This window comes from Oncorhynchus keta, chromosome 6 (genome assembly GCF_023373465.1).
Source record: "Oncorhynchus keta strain PuntledgeMale-10-30-2019 chromosome 6, Oket_V2, whole genome shotgun sequence".
Lineage (NCBI taxonomy): Eukaryota > Metazoa > Chordata > Actinopteri > Salmoniformes > Salmonidae > Oncorhynchus > Oncorhynchus keta.
The window spans coordinates 13,870,968-13,883,109 of record NC_068426.1 but is presented as its reverse complement, the minus strand read 5'-3'; the positions used below and the strand labels follow the sequence as shown (position 1 = coordinate 13,883,109).

At 43.9% G+C, this 12,142-nt stretch overlaps 1 protein-coding gene across 24 annotated transcripts in view; it reads left to right on the top strand.

The window, feature by feature from the left end:
* Window positions 1-12,142, top strand: part of nrg2a (neuregulin 2a) — a 183,622-nt gene that overhangs the window by 160,242 nt on the left and 11,238 nt on the right. The gene's annotated exons all lie outside the window — the stretch shown is intronic.

Genomic DNA, 12,142 nt, shown 5'->3' with positions numbered 1-12,142 from the left:
GATTCTCTCGTGGTTTATAATGGTTCTCTAGTAGGGTTTTAGTGGTTCTCTTAGTAGGGTTATAGTGGTTCTCTAGTAGGGTTATAGAAGGGTTGTAGGGGTTCTCTAATAGGGTTATAATGATTTTCTATTAGGGTTATAGTGGTTCTCTAGTAGGGTTATAGTGGTTCTCTAGCGGGTTGTAATGTTTCTATAGTAGGGTTAGGTTTCTCTAGTGGGTTATAATGGTTCTCTCTAGTAGTGTTTTAGTGGTTCTCTCGTAGGGTTATAATGGTTGTCTAGTAGGGTTTTAGTGGTTCTCTCGTAGGGTTATAGTAGGGTTGTAATGTTTCTATAGTAGGGTTATAGCGGTTCTCTAGTAGGGTTATAATGGTTCTCTAGTAGGGTTTTAGTGGTTCTCCAGTAGGGTTAATTGTTATAATGGTTCTCTCGTAGGGTTAAGGTAGGGTTATCTAGTAGGGTTATAGTGGTTATCTAGGTTATCTAGTAGGGTTATAGTGGTTATCTAGGTTATCTAGTAGGGTTATGGTGGATGTCTCGTAGGGTTATGGTGGATGTCTAGTAGGGTTAAGGTAGGGTTATAGTGGTTATCTAGTAGGGTTAAGGTAGGGTTATAGTGGTTATCTAGTAGGGTTATGGTAGAGTTATAGTGGTTATCTAGTATGGTTAAGGTAGGGTTATAGTGGTTATCTAGTAGGGTTATAGTGGTTATCTAGTAGGGTTAAGGTAGGGTTATAGTGGTTATCTAGTATGGTTAAGGTAGGGTTATAGTGGTTGTCTAGTAGGGTTAAGGTAGGGTTATAGTGGTTGTCTAGTAGGGTTAATTATAGTGGTTGTCTAGTAGGGTTAAGGTAGGGTTATACTGGTTGTCTAGTAGGGTTATAGTGGTTGTCTAGTAGGGTTAAGGTAGGGTTATCTAGTAGGGTTATAGTGGTTCTCTAGTAGGGTTATAGAAGGGTTGTAGGGGTTTTCTAATAGGGTTATACTGATTTTCTATTAGGGTTATAGTGGTTCTCTAGTAGGGTTATAGTGGTTCTCTAGCGGGTTGTAATGTTTCTATAGTAGGGTTATGTTTCTCTAGTGGGTTATAATGGTTCTCTAGTAGGGTTATAGTGGTTCTCTAGTAGGGTTATAGTGGTTCTCTAGTAGGGTTATAATGGTTCTCTAGTAGGGTTATAGTGGTTCTCTAGTGGGTTGTAATGGTTCTCTAGTAGGGTTTTAGTGGTTCTCTCGTAGGGTTATTATGGTTGTCTAGTAGGGTTTTAGTGGTTCTCTCGTAGGGTTATAATAGGGTTGTAATGTTTCTATAGTAGGGTTATAGCGGTTCTCTAGTAGGGTTATAATGGTTCTCTAGTAGGGTTTTAGTGGTTCTCTCGTAGGGTTATTATGGTTGTCTAGTAGGGTTTTAGTGGTTCTCTCGTAGGGTTATAATAGGGTTGTAATGTTTCTATAGTAGGGTTATAGCGGTTCTCTAGTAGGGTTATAATGGTTCTCTAGTAGGGTTTTAGTGGTTCTCTCGTAGGGTTATTATGGTTGTCTAGTAGGGTTCTAGTGGTTCTCTCGTAGGGTTATAATAGGGTTGTAATGTTTCTATAGTAGGGTTATAGCGGTTCTCTAGTAGGGTTATAATGGTTCTCTAGTAGGGTTTTAGTGGTTCTCTAGTAGGGTTATATTGGTTCTCTCGTAGGGTTAACATTGTTTTGTAGTATTGTTATAATGGTTCTCTCGTAGGGTTATAATGGTTCTCTATTAGGGTTATAATGATTTACTTGAAGGGTTATAGTATGGTTATAGTGGTTCTCTAGTAGGGGATTTCGTGGTTCTATAGTAGGTTTGTAATGATTTTCTTGTGGGGTTATAGTAGGGTTATAATGGTTCTCTTGTAGGGTTATTGTAGGTTTATAATGGTTCTGTTGGAGGGTCATAATGGTTCTCTCGTAGGGTTACAGTGGTTCTCTAGTAGGGTTATAGTAGGGTTGCAGTGTTTCTCTAGTGGGTTATAATTGTTCTCTTGTAGGGTTAACATTGCGATTGTTTGAGGACGGCGCCCCACATCAACATTTTTTTCAACTTGCACAGTCTTCATAAAATCACAAATAGCGATTAAATAATCACTTACTTTTTGAAAATCTTTCTCTGTTTGCAATCAAAAGGGTCCCAGCTACAACATGCATGGTCGTTTTGTTAGATAAAATAATTTTTTATATCTCAAAAAGTCTGTTTAGTTGGCACCATCAATTTCAGTAATTCACTCGTTCAACATGCAGACAAAATAATCCAAAAAGCTACCGCTAAACTTTGTTAAAACGAGTCAAACTATGTTTCTATTGAATCCTCAGGTACCCTAAAATGTAATTAAAATATAATATTTAATGCGGAAAGAAGTATGCTCAATAGAAAAAATTAGCATGTGTGCATCCTCTGCGTCGCCTGCACACACTGATTTCCAACTTTGACTCCCGGTACCAAAACTCAAAATTCTTCCTCGTTTTGGAAGGAACAAGCCTGAAACCTTGAACAAAGACTGTTGACATCTAGTGGAAGCAATAGGAATTGCAATCTAGGAGCTGGAATTGCATAGATTTCCATTGAAAGAGCATCTAAAAAAAATTAATAATTCAGTTTGTTTTTTGGGGGAATTTCGGCTACCATATCAATTGTGTTATAGTCTCATACATTATGTTAGCATTTCTACAAACTTCAAAGTGTTTTCTATCCAATGATACCACTTATATGCATATCCTGGCTTTTGGGCCTGAGTAACAGGCAAATCAAATCCAATTTTATTTGTCACATACACATGGTTAGGAGATGTTAATGCGAGTGTAGCGAAATGCTTGTGCTTCTAGTTCCGACAATGCAGTAATAACCAACGAGTAATCTAACCTAACAATTCCACAACAACTACCTTATACACACAAGTGTAAAGGGATGAAGAATAGGTACATACAAATATATGAATGAGTGATGGTACAGAACGGCATAGGCAAGATGCAGTAAATGGAATAGAGTACAGTATATACATATGAGATGAGTAATGTAGGGTATGTAAACATTATATTAAGTGGCATTGTTTAAAGTGGCTAGTGATACATTTTTACATACATTTTTCCATTATTAAAGTAGCTGGAGTTGAGTCAGTATGTTGGTAGCAGCCACTCAATGTTAGTGGTGGCTGTTTAATAGTCTGATGGCCTTGAGATAGAAGCTGTTTTTCAGTCTCTCGGTCCCTGCTTTGATGCACCTGTACTGACCTCTCCTTCTGGATGATAGCGGCGTGAACAGGCAGTGGCTCGGGTGGTTGTTGTCCTTGATGATCTTTATGGCCTTCCTGTGACATCGGGTGGTGTAGGTGTCCGGGAGGGCAGGTAGTTTGCCCCCGGTGATGCGTTGTGCAGACCTCACTACCCTCTGGAGAGCCTTGTGGCGGCTGATACATCCCAACAGGATGCTCTCGATTGTGCATCTGTAGAAGTTTGTGAGTTCTTTTGGTGACAAGCCGAATTGCTGCGCCTTCTTCACTACGCTGTCTGTGTGGGTGGACCAATTCAGTTTGTCAGTGATGTGTATGCCGAGGAACTTAAAACTTACTACCCTCTCCACTACTGTTCCGTCAATGTGGATAGGGGGGTGCTCCCTCTGCTCTTTCCTGAAGTCCACGATCATCTCCTTTGTTTTGTTGACGTTGACTGTGAGGTTATTTTCCTGACATCCTCCCTGTAGGCTGTCTCGTCATTGTTTGTAATATTCTGCAAACTTGATGATTGAGTTGGAGGCATGCATGGCCATGCAGTTGTGTGTGAACAGGGAGTACAGGAGATGGCTCAGAATGCACCCTTGTGGGGCCCCAGTATTCAGGATCAGTGGGGTGGAGATGTTGTTACCTACCCTCACCACCTGGGGCGGCCTGTCAGGAAGTCCAGGACCCAGTTGCACAGGGCGGGTTCGAGACCCAGGGTCTTGAGCTTGTTGATGAGTTTGGAGGGTATTATGGTGTTAAATGCTGAGCTGTAGTCGATGAACAGCATTCTCACATAGGTATTCCTCTTGTCCAGATGGGTTAGGGCAGTGTGCAGTGTGATTGCGATTGCGTGGTCTGTGGACCTATTGGGGCGCTAAGCAAATTGGAGTGGGTTGGAATTTCTTTTTGTAATCCGTGATTGACTGTAAGACCCTGCCACATACCTCTTGTGTCTGAGCTGTTGAATTGCAACTCTACTTTGTCTCTATACTGAAGCTTAGCTTGTTTGATTGTCTTGCAGAGGGATTAGCTACACTGTTTGTATTCGGTCATGTTTCTGGTCACCTTGCCCTGGTAAAAGCAGTGGTTCTCGCTTTCAGTTTCACGCGAATGTTGCCATCAATCCACGGTTTCTGGTTTGGGTAGGTTTTAATAGTTGCTGTGGGTACAACATCGCCGATGCACTTGCTAATGAACTCGCTCACCGAATCAGCGTATTCGCCAATGTTGTTGTTTGACGCAATGTGGAACATATCCCATTCCACGTGATTGAAGCAGATTGGTCGGACCAGAGTTGAACAGACCTGAGCGCGGGAGCTTCCTGTTTTAGTTTCTGTCTATACACTGGGAGCAACAAAATGGAGTCGTGGTCAGCTTTTCCAAAAGGAGGGCGGGGGAGGGCCTTATGCGTCGTGGAAGTTAGAATAACAATGATCTTGGGTTTTACCAGCCCTGGTAGCACAATCAATATGCTAATAGAATTTAGGGGGTCTTGTTTTCAGATTAGCCTTGTTAAAATCCCAGCTACAATGAATGCAGCCTCAGGATATGTGGTTTCCAGTTTACATAGAGTCAAATAAAGTTTGTTCAGGGCCGTCAATGTTTCTGCTTGGGGGGGAATATATGCGGCTGTGATTATAATCGAAGAGAATTCTCTTGGTAGATAATGCGGTCAACATTTGATTGTGAGGAATTCTAAGTCAGGTGAACAGAAGGATTTGATTACCTGTATGTTGTTATGATCACACCACGACTCGTTAATCATAATCAAAATCATAAGGCCCCTCGTCTTACCAGAAAGATGCTTGTTTCCATCGGCGCGATGCGTGAAGAAACCAGCTGGCTGTACCGACTCCGATATCGTGTCTCGAGTGAGCCATGTTTCCGTGAAGCAAAGAAAGAAAGAGAAAGAACGTTACAGTCTCTTATTTCTCTCTGGAATGCTACCCTTGCTCGGATGTCTTCAACCCTGTTGTCAAGAGACTGGTCCTTGGCGAGTAGTATGCTCAGGAGCGGTGTGCTATGTGCCCGTCTACGGAGCCTGACCAGAAGACCACTTCGTCTGCCCCTTTTACGGCGACGTTGTTTTTGTTCGCCGGCTGGGATCCGATCCATTGTCCTGGGTGGTGGGAAAAACACAGGATCCGCTTCGGGAAAGTTGTATTCCTGGTCGTAATGATGGTGAGTTGACGTTGACGTCCAGTAGTTCCTCCCGACTGTATGTAATAAAACCTAAGATTACCTGGGGTACCAATGTAAGAAATAACACGTAAAAAAACAAAATACTAATAGTTCTCTAGTAGGGTTATAATGGTTCTGTAGTAGGGTTATAATGGTTCTCTGGTAGGGTTATAATGGTTCTCTAGTAGGGTTATAATGGTTCTGTAGTAGGGTTATAATGGTTCTCTGGTAGGGTTATAATGGTTCTCTAGTAGGGTTATAATGGTTCTCTAGTAGGGTTATAGTGGTTCTCTAGTATTGTTATAATGTTTTTTTGTTTTGCATGAAAACAGGGAAACGTATGATATGCAAGTCTACACTCTACAGTATATGATCAAACATTGGGCCTTCTGTTGTCATGGCAAGTCATGGTATATGATTTATAGTATAGCAGTATTGTAGTTTTCTACAGTACATATCCATCAACATCATGCATTTGTAAGTCAGCCTTGTGTGTATTTCAGGATGACAGCGCTCCTGTACTCTATTTAGTTGCAAAATGTATTGCATATGTAGTGTAAGGATCTTTCCCAGAGCCTATGCATACAGCCTGGTACTGTACTGAACCATACTGTATGTGCCAGCAGGTTATGGGAGCTCTCTCACTCTACATCGACATCTATCTTACTATCACGTTATGTTTTACCTCCATGGAATTGCACAAATTCCTCTCTTTTCAAGAAGTGTATTCATTGTCAACTCTAGTCAACAGAGCCAAGCCTTTTTTCCTTAAATGACATGCTGAGACGACCTAGGCAGGGTGTGTGGTTGACATTTTTCAAACCTCCTCCGTTACGGAAAAATACCCACAATTAAAATACTGTAAAAACATCAAAGCAGACCAAATATTTAATAAACATCGGGACCGACCAGGGATATAATTCATTAATAACATTAGACCATTTATCTAAATCTTTTCCTTTGAAATGATCTGAAAATTCCCAACTATGCGTGACCCCTTTGAGAGACGACCTTTGCGTGTACACACAAGAGTAGCATTGGAAACAAGCTTGAGGCTCCACTTATAATAACATGAATGACAAAAAAGGCAGACAGATGTGGTGAAGCTCCACCCTCTTTCCCCCCCCCTCCCCTCCCAGTGCGAGATCTGACATGTGTAATTTAATTCAGAGAGCACACTGGAGAGGAGGCCATTTCTGCACACCAATTTCCTTTAAACGTACACATGCCTGTCTGTCACAGTTTCAAGTGTGCACATACACAATAGAGGTCAGGACCACTCGACTGACAGCCAATAGAGGTCAGGACCACTCGACTGACAGCCAATAGAGGTCAGGACCACTCGACTGACAGCCAATAGAGGTCAGGACCACTCGACTGACAGCCAATAGAGGTCAGGACCACTCGACTGACAGCCAATAGAGGTCAGGACCACTCGACTGACAGCCAATAGAGGTCAGGACCACTCGACTGACAGCCAGTAGAGGTCAGGACCACTCGACTGACAGCCAATAGAGGTCAGGACCACTCGACTGACAGCCAATAGAGGTCAGGACCACTCGACTGATAGCCAATAGAGGTCAGGACCACTCGACTGACAGCCAATAGAGGTCAGGACCACTCGACTGACAGCCAATAGAGGTCAGGACCACTCGACTGACAGCCAATAGAGGTCAGGACCACTCGACTGACAGCACTGCAGCAAAACATATACTGTAGATCCAAACAGGACTTTAGAAATCGACTCACTTTACTAGTCAGTCAGAGAAGAAATGCATTTCAAGGATTAGCTTGTTGGCTACCATTTCTATTGACTGTGTTAATTCCCTTGTTTTATTGCCCTACAGTGTAGATTGTGTACAGTAGAGACAGTTGAGCCACTGTATACATCTACCCTCTCCAGCATCTACAGCATATATGGGCTAGTATTGCAATCCTCATCATGCTGTGAAGTTAGCTTTTTGAGGCCAAAACAGAACTAGAATATATAGAAGCATACAGAATCCCCTCCAGCCCTACACTCTCTCTCCGAACCTCATCCATCCACTTATCCATCCATCCCACTTCCCTCCTCCTATCAGGGCGTCTCCCCTACCCCAAATATCTCATTGATGGCTCTACAGAAAGCTGGACCCCCTCAGCCCCTCCAAGAGCACGTTGTCATGACAACAGCTGGGATTTGCTGCAACCCGACTAGAGCAAGTGGGCTGTCAGAGATATGGGTTCAGCAGCTGGAATGGTGCAGCCCTTCTCCACCTCTTCCCATGCAATATAACTTTGTTTTGCGGATGAGGTGAAACATCATCTTAGCTTAGTCAATAGTATCAAGGTGTTGCTGGTCCTTAGATGAGGTTGGTGAACAGATTGCTGAGATGGACTCTGTCTTCCCTAATACATGGTATCCCTCAGTGAAGGCAATCACAGGCTTCACGTCTCATACTGTCACACAGGCCTTCCATCACACACGGAACATACACTTACTCTCTATCAGTCATCCCCTCCCTTCCCCATAACATGATGTTGTATTCCCGTGGTATACAGGTAAGGTTTTTCTGTTGACATGTCATTGGACATGATACCATGGTCACATGTCATGTCCCATCAAATGTTTCCTGAATCTGAATGCAGTTGCCTGTGTTGAATGAAACATTAACATTGGACTGTGCTGCCATGTAGTGAGTACCAGAAGAAGTAACATCTAACATCCCTTATGATCAGGAAGATAGATTTAATGAACTAATATATTCAAATCTATTAATTGGACGACTAATCTATACTTTCAAAACAATCTATGTTCTTGTGCTATAGACCCGTCTGTCATGGTAATATAATGTTTAATTAGCTAAGTAGTGCACTATGTCATAATCTGCCCTTAATGGACGGCCCAGAGATCCCATCTTGTCATTATGGCAGTGAGTTAAGTGGATATCTGGATTTGCATGCTCTAGTCTAGTCTCACTGCTTGTTGTTGTTTTGTCTGTCTGTGGTGCTTGTTTGGATGTCCTGATGGTCTTAGCTTGATGTTGTCCAGCTCCGTCCTGTTACTGTAACTGTTGCTCATGACTCACCATCCGTGTCTCAACTGTCCCGTCAGTCCTGTCGCTCAATGCCCATACTGTGTGTGTATATCTGTTGTTTATCTATGTTGGAAGGTGTCTCTCCTAAACTGTTCTCCTCTTCTTTTTTGTTTGTTTTTCCAACTGTCAACTTTCTGCAATGGCAGAGCATCTTGGGATTGAATTTATGGGTATGGAACAATCGTTTGATTCCCAGCTTGAGTAGAGCTGTGTTCTATATCTCCGTCCGTTCCGTTTGACATGCTTCCATTCCCTCTGTGAGGTTGACTCTAAAGCAAATGGTCTGATTGATTAACCAATCAATCAGTCAATCAACCTTAACAGTATCTCAATGGGCTGAAAAATGCACTGGTCATGCCCTGTGGAGCTGACCCTCCCTCTAACATTACCCGATCTGAAGCTGACCCTCCCTCTAACATTACCCGATCTACAGCTGGCCCTTCCTCTAACATTACCCGATCTACAGCTGGCCCTCCTTCTAACATTACCTGATCTACAGCTGGCCCTCCTTCTAACATTACCTGATCTACAGCTGGCCCTCCCTCTAACAATACCTGATCTACAGCTGGCCCTCCCTCTAACATTACCCGATCTACAGCTGGCCCTCCCTCTAACATTACCCGATCTACAGCTGGCCCTCCTTCTAACATTACCTGATCTACAGCTGGCCCTCACTCTAACATTACCTGATCTACAGCTGGCCCTCCTTCTAACATTACCTGATCTACAGCTGGCCCTCCCTCTAACATTACCTGATCTACAGCTGGCCCTCCCCCTAACATTACCTGATCTACAGCTGGCCCTCCTTCTAACATTACCTGATCTACAGCTGACCCTCCTTCTAACATTACCTGATCTACAGCTGGCCCTCCCTCTAACATTACCTGATCTACAGCTGACCCCATCTAACATTACCTGATCTACAGCTGGCCCTCCTTCTAAAAGTACCTGATCTACAGCTGGCCCTCCCTCTAACATTACCTGATCTACAGCTGGCCCTCCCCCTAACATTACCCGATCTACAGCTGGCCCGCCCTCTAACATTACCTGATCTCCATCTGGCCCTCCCTCTAACATTACCTGATCTACAGCTGGCCCTCCCTCTAACATTACCTGATCTACAGCTGGCCCTCCCTCTAACATTACCTGATCTACAGCTGGCCCTGCCTCTAACATTACCTGATCTACAGCTGGCCCTCCCTCTAACATTACCTGATCTACAGCTGGCCCTCCCTCTAACATTACCTGATCTACAGCTGACCTTCCCTATAACATTACCATGGGTGTCCCGATTTGCAGTCCTCATCACTACATGTACAGTATATTAGAACATCTGACAGGAGAGCAAAAGCAGTTTTCTTCATTAACTGGTTTTAAGGGACTATACATTTGTAGAGCAGGTATAAACTAAATGAAAGCTTGAGTCATGGATTCCCCCTCCAGATTCCACCTCAATCTATCTTCTTCAGGTAGTAGATGCCCCATCCATCCTCCCTTCAGGTAGTAGACCACCTGTCCATCTATCCTCTCTTCAGGGAGTAGATTCCCCTCCATCTATCCTCTCTTCAGGGAGTAGATTCCCCTCCATCTATCCTCTCTTCAGAGAGTAGATTCCCCTCCATCTATGCTCTCTTCAGGGAGTAGATTCCCCTTCATCTATCCTCTATTCAGGGAGTAGATTCCCCTCCATCTATCCTCTCTTCAGAGAGTAGATTCCCCTCCATCTATCCTCTCTTCAGAGAGTAGATTCCCCTTCATCTATCCTCTATTCAGGGAGTAGATTCCCCTCCATCTATCCTCTCTTCAGAGAGTAGATTCCCCTCCATCTATCCTCTATTCAGGGAGTAGATTCCCCTCCATCTATCCTCTCTTCAGAGAGTAGATTCCCCTCCGTCTATCCTCTATTGAGGGAGTAGATTCCCCCTCCATCTATCCTCTCTTCAGAGAGTAGATTCCCCTCCATCTATCCTCTATTCAGATAGTATATTCCCCCTCCATCTATCCTCTATTCAGGGAGTAGATTCCCCTCCATCTATCCTCTCTTCAGAGAGTAGATTCCCCCTCCGTCTATCCTCTATTCAGGGAGTAGATTTCCCCTCCATCTATCCTCTCTTCAGAGAGTATATTCCCCTCCATCTATCCTCTATTCAGATAGTATATTCCCCTTCCATCTATCCTCTCTTCAGGGAGTAGATTCCCCTCCATCTATCCTCTCTTCAGAGAGTAGATTCCCCCTCCGTCTATCCTCTATTCAGGGAGTAGATTCCCCCTCCGTCTATCCTCTATTCAGGGAGTAGATTCCCCTCCATCTATCCTCTATTCAGGGAGTAGATTCCCCCTCCGTCTATCCTCTATTCAGGGAGTAGATTCCCCCTCCATCTATCCTCTATTCAGGGAGTAGATTCCCCCTCCATCTATCCTCTATTCAGGGAGTAGATTCCCCCTCCATCTATCCTCTATTCAGGGAGTAGATTCCCCCTCCATCTATCCTCTATTCAGGAGTAGATTCCCCCTCCATCTATCCTCTATTCAGGGAGTAGATTCCCCCTCCATCTATCCTCTATTCAGGGAGTAGATTCCCCTCCATCTATCCTCTATTCAGGGACTAGATTCCCCTCCATCTATCCTCTATTCAGGAGTAGATTCCCCCTCCATCTATCCTCTATTCAGATTTCCCCTCCATCTATCCTCTATTCAGAGTAGATTCCCTCCATCTATCCTCTATTCAGGGAGTAGATTCCCCCTCCATCTATCCTCTATTCAGGAGTAGATTCCCCCTCCATCTATCCTCTATTCAGGAGTAGATTCCCCTCCATCTATCCTATTCTCTATCCATCTATCCTCTATTCAGGAGTAGATTCCCCTCCATCTATCCTCTATTCAGGGAGTAGATTCCCCCTCCATCTATCCTCTATTCAGGAGTAGATTCCCTATTCAGGAGTAGATTCACTCCTATCCTCTATTCTATCCTCTCCATTCCTCTATTCAGGAGTAGATTCCCCCTCTCCATCTATCCTCTATTCAGGGAGTAGATTCCCCCTCCATCTATCCTCTATTCAGGAGTAGATTCCCCCTCCATCTCTCCTCTATTCTAGATTCCCCTTCCATCCTATCAGGGAGTAGATTCCCCTCCATATTCAGGGAGTAGATTCCCTCCATCTATCCTCTATTCAGGGAGTAGATTCCCCCTCCGTCTATCCTCTATTCAGGGAGTCCCCCTCCATCTCTCTCCAGGGAGTAGATTCCCCCTCCATCTATCCTCTATTCAGGGAGTAGATTCCCCCTCCATCTATCCTCTATTCAGGGAGTAGATTCCCCCTCCATCTCTCCTCTATTCAGGGAGTAGATTCCCCCTCCATCTCTCCTCTATTCAGGGAGTAGATTCCCCCTCCATCTATCCTCTATTCAGGGAGTAGATTCCCCCTCCATCTATCCTCTATTCAGGGAGTAGATTCCCCCTCCATCTATCCTCTATTCAGGGAGTAGATTCACTCTCCATCTATCCTCTATTCAGGGAGTAGATTCCCCCTCCATCTATCCTCTGACTCCCTCTGGAATCTTCTCTCTGGGGTTGATGACATCAGACTAATCTTTGTGAGCCTCCATGTCTCAACTGTTTACTTCAGAATAAACAGTGCTTAGT